The sequence below is a fragment of the Aegilops tauschii genome, chromosome 4 (assembly GCF_002575655.3).
Source record: "Aegilops tauschii subsp. strangulata cultivar AL8/78 chromosome 4, Aet v6.0, whole genome shotgun sequence".
NCBI classification, from domain to species: Eukaryota; Viridiplantae; Streptophyta; class Magnoliopsida; order Poales; family Poaceae; genus Aegilops; species Aegilops tauschii.
In genome coordinates, this window is record NC_053038.3 from 59,649,249 (window position 1) to 59,654,255 (window position 5,007).

Sequence of the window (5,007 nt, forward strand, 5' to 3'; positions counted from 1 at the left end):
CTTTTGGATCCAATCTGTCCCTTACGAAATAGAGCATAAACTGGGGTTTAAGCTTTTGTCACTCTCGCAACCCAACATCTAATTGCTACTCCACACTGCATTCCCTTAGGCCCCAAATATGGTGAAGTGTCATGTAGTCGACGTTCACATGACACCACTGAGGGAATAAAAACATACATACTATCAAAATATCGAACACATATCAAGTTCACATGATTACTTGCAACATGATTTCTCCCGTGACCTCTAGAACAAAAGTAACTACTCACAAATGATAAACATATTCATGATCAGAGGAGTATTAAATAGCATAATGGATCTGAACATATAATCTTCCACCAAATAAACCATATAGTAATCAACTACAAGATGTAATCAACACTACTAGTCACCCACAAGCACCAATTAATCTATAGTTCCGGTAACAAGATTGAATACAAGAGATGAACTAGGGTTTGAGAGGTGATGGTGCTCTTGAAGATGTTGATGGAGATTGCCCTCCCCAAGATGGGAGAGTTGTTAGTGATGATGATGATGATTTCCCCCTTCGGGAGGGAAGTTCCCCCGGCGGGATCGCTCCGCCGGAGGGCAAAAGTGCTCCTGCCCCAAGTTCCGCCTCGAGACGGCGGCGCTCCGTCCCAAAAGTCTCCTCCTTATTTTTTTCTAGGTCAAAATGACTTATATACCAAAATATGGGCACCGGAGGTGGGCCGAGGAGGCCACAACCCACCAGGGCGCGCCTGGGGGGCCTGGCGCGCCCAGGTGGGTTGTGCCCACGTGGTGGCCCCCCTCTGGTGTTTATTGGCTCCAATATTTCTTAAATAATCCATAAAAAATCTCCGTGAAGTTTCAGCTTATTTGGAGTTGTGCAGAATAGGTGGCCTGACGTAGCTTTTCCAGGTCCAGATTTCCAACTGCCGGAATTCTCCCTCTTGGTGTGGTCCTTGCAAATTATGAGAGAAAAGGCATTAGAATTACTCCAAAAAGCATTATTATGGATAAAAACATTATAAATAACAGTAAGAAAAACATGATGCAAAATGGACGTATCAACTCCCCCAAGCTTAGACCTCGCTTGTCCTCAAGCGAAAACCGAAATCGAAAAACATGACCACATGCTTTGAGAGAGAGAGGTGTTGATAAAAACAAAATACGGACATAGAAGCATCATGTTGATTATTATGGCAGCAACAAAATTTAACATAGGACTTTTATCATAGAACTTGCATTATATACTTCGTATGAATAAGTAACAGTTCATCACATAATCGAAGTATAAAGCAAAAACTTCTATTAGAAACCAACAAACTATGTTCTCAGTCAACTTTGCAACTGCAATTCATCATCTTTCCAGGAAGGGTCACGTATCGGAGCCTTTAGGCAAGTCCACATACTCAACCATCATATAGTCTTCTATGATTGCTAACACTCACCTCGTACCCATGAGCAAAACTTTTCAACCGGACACATAGAAAGATAGGGGCTTATAGTTTCGCCTCCCAACATACTCACCTCGAGGGTGATGTCAACAATAATAACTCATGCTATCTATATTCAACTGGACGTATGTGCCTAGATCTTTCCTCACCGCATGATGCTTGCCAAAGGAGAAAATAAAATGAACTAGATCATTGATGGCGCGCGTTGCTGCGCCCGTCGATTTTGACATTTTCTATTTTGTAAACTTTATAAATTTATTTGTATAATGCATTTTCTATTTTTTTATTTGAGCAATTTGCTTGCATCCACATTCATGATGTAGGTTTCTAAAATATAGATACATCAAACAGAATAAGAAATAAAAAAATAAGGTCATCAGAAGTTTTCCATAGTTGCTTAGCATGAATCAGCAAGACAATTTGGAATAAAGGGTGCATTGAAGTTGTCTGTCTGGTGCCATGAGGGTTCCTGTAAGATGATATGTTTGAATTAGTTCATAAGTAGTTGTTGAATGAATGAAGATTTATCCAGCAAACATGAAAAGAAGTTGATACGAGAGCGCATGTATTAGCTTATACAAAGATGTGGGGCTCACCTCAGACGTGTCAGCAACTTAAGAAGAACAATCTTACTCTCTTTCTCCCACATTCTCCTGAACTCCTCAGCAAACAAGAGGACAAACTGATAGAATGGACGATCAGATGCTAATGAAAGTTGTTATAGGACACACAAATAAACTTAAATGGAAAATCTCGTGTTTCAGAGATACAAAGTTCAACATACTTTTTGTTACCCGAAGTATTGAGTGGATACAATGTTTTATTTTCATCAAAGTAGTTACATAATCTTTGACATTGCTTCAGCTTACTAAAAAAACAACGGTTCTATTTGTATACCTTTGATGGAGAATGTGGCATTCAAACATTGAAAACATTTGCTATTCAAATTCGAATAGTCACTCCATTGGAAACCATAGAATGAATCTTCAGCAGATAATGTGTTAAGGGACGATGAAACACTTTCTATCACATAAATCAAATTAATTGATTATCTTAGGATTAAACCTCACATTATCAAGCAATGTTGTTATGTAAAGTCATCTTTAACCGAAGGGGGGCTCGTAGTGGTGATAAATTAGAAATAACACATAATCTTCTATCAACTGTACTCTTTTAATATCCTGACAAATTTAGCGAGGTTAACTCATTAATTTTATTTTCTTCTGCATCGACTTTGCTTGGATTGATGTTCATTCTGTGCGCCATTAGGCTGAAGTAGGATAAAACTAACATGGAGAAATACCGCTCCAGGCCACCTCCGTGTGCATTGACCTTGATGAAAGCTTTGTAATACCAATAAAAAAACATGCAAGAAGGCTAAGAACAGAAAAGACAGATCTTAGTTGGAACAAAACACCCTTACCAACACTACTCTTGTGACCTCCTAGCTCAATCCTTTGAAGCAGAAGTACTATAGATGGTGCGAACGCTGAAGCTAATTATCAACAATTGCAAAATGAGTTCGCATTTTGCACTAATATTGGACATTATCCACAATATTATATTTATCTTGATGTGATGGAATGCACCTGCAAGCACTACCTAAATTTGGTTTATCAAATCTCAAATAAATATATTTATCAACATTCATGAGCAAAGAAAGTTCTTACCATCATATAAAATGCAGATTTTCCACAAATTATTGAATTTGCTCAAAAAGCCCATAATCAAGCATACCCTTGAGCAGCAAACATTCAGTAGTCCATACCTTTTTGCAAGACCTGGACACAAAGTAGATACCATTTGGTCAGATAAGAAAAGAATAAAGAGTGTGTGTGAGAACAATTGCATCAACATGTGTTGCTTTGTATCTGACTTCACAATTGAATGCCAATTCTCTGTGCACAACCCGTTTCTTAAGGGTGGAATGGTAAAACTGGCTTTCAACATAAAGCTTAATTAGTTATAGGAATGGGTAAGGAAAAGCAATACCTATGAAGAGCAGTGTTATGGAGGATGGGCTGGGTACTAAAATAAACACAATAAGACCATACTTACTGCCACAAGTACAAATCTCTACGGGTCCAAAATTTAAGATCTCATTTTTCATGCAGTTGTGGAAATCACCAACACTCTTAATTTACTACTTAAAAACATTTTGTACAGTATCTTTGGTTTCGTGACGATTTCCTTGGTTTTGATCTGAACAGAATATCCAAATGGACTAATCGTATTCACTCCCTTCTCAGTCGTGATTTTTATTTAGCCATAACTACAAGAATCATTTTACAACAATCATGATAGATGGACAATAGAGCATAAATTAAATAGTTTACAAGCACCACAAGCAACTACTATGCGTATAGATGGACAACAGAGCATAAATTAAATAGTTTATAAGCACCACAAGCAACTGCAGTGTGTATATACACCGCATTTTCTACTATTTGCCAAATTTCATTCTGCTCGGTACTATCTGCCTTTTGTTTTGTCTGCTTCCCTATAATTTGATACATGCCACCCTCCTGTAAACAGGGTCATTATCTTGTCATAGGAGCAAAGCAATCAAGGCAATTCCTATAATTTCCAGCTGCCCAAAGACATGGTTCATCTGCATTTTCTAAATATTTGACATGGTACCGGACAAATTTCTCAGGTTCATCCATCGATAGGACGATTTTTTTCCAAAATAAAGACACATACATGAGAAAGGAAGCAAAGCCTGTGTTGTGCGCATAAAAAAAAGTGAATCCTCATATTTGCAGGCTGAAGAACATGGAAACATCTGGTCACACAGATCTATCCCAATAACACTATATAGCCAAGGTCAAATGGAAGAGATAGAAGGAGCGCCTCTTGCACTTGTAGTTGAGGAGAACCTGCGGGTAGAAGTTGAAGGACCAGGCGAAGAAGGCGATCCACCCGATGACATGGTAGAGCAGCTTCAGTCCCACCGAGTTCCACGATGACGACATCGCCCGTGGAGCCCGAAACTCACCGTTGCTTCTAACGCTCACCGCTGCATCGACTCTCGTGTCACGTGTAATGAGGAAGCGAGGGGAGGGATGGGGTTACGAGAAGTTGTTATGGAAATCTTAGCGCAATTAACCACCTGCTGTCTCATGGATAATTCCAATGGGGATGATTCTGGAGTGGTTGTGCACGCTGCCGATCTGAGGAAGGGGGTGAATCGGAACCGGAGTGGATCTGAGGAAGAGGAAGAGGATGATTCTGGAGTGGTTGTACACGGGGCGGCCAGCGGCTCAGGGTCGCGACTCGCGCGTCGCGAGCGTCTAGTTTTTTCTGCGGGGTTGGCGAGCGTCAAGTGTTTTAGATTTTGCGACGCACGGGAGCCTGTTACAGGCCCACTAGGCCCAATTGAACCTGGAGCGCCCAAAAAAACTGCTAGAGCAGCGGCCCCGATGAGGTTAGCGCTCGTCTGAATCCGAACGAAGCCTCGACGTGGGATTAGGTGGAAATCGGACGGCCAAAATTGTCTAAAACTAAAGATCGAACAGATACAAATACTAATGACCTGAGAGGGCAGGAAAAGTGCGCGGTTATAATG

At 40.4% G+C, this 5,007-nt stretch overlaps 1 long non-coding RNA gene across 1 annotated transcript; it reads right to left on the reverse strand.

Annotated features, from left to right (window-relative positions):
- Nucleotides 1-289: 289 nt before the first annotated feature.
- LOC109742907 (uncharacterized) lies at nt 290-4,723 on the reverse strand. Its single transcript, XR_002227962.4, has 3 exons — nt 4,319-4,723; nt 3,110-3,220; nt 290-3,028 (listed from the first exon to the last, which is right to left on the reverse strand). It is a non-coding gene; the product is annotated as an uncharacterized lncRNA (long non-coding RNA).
- Between the last annotated feature and the right edge of the window lie 284 nt (nt 4,724-5,007).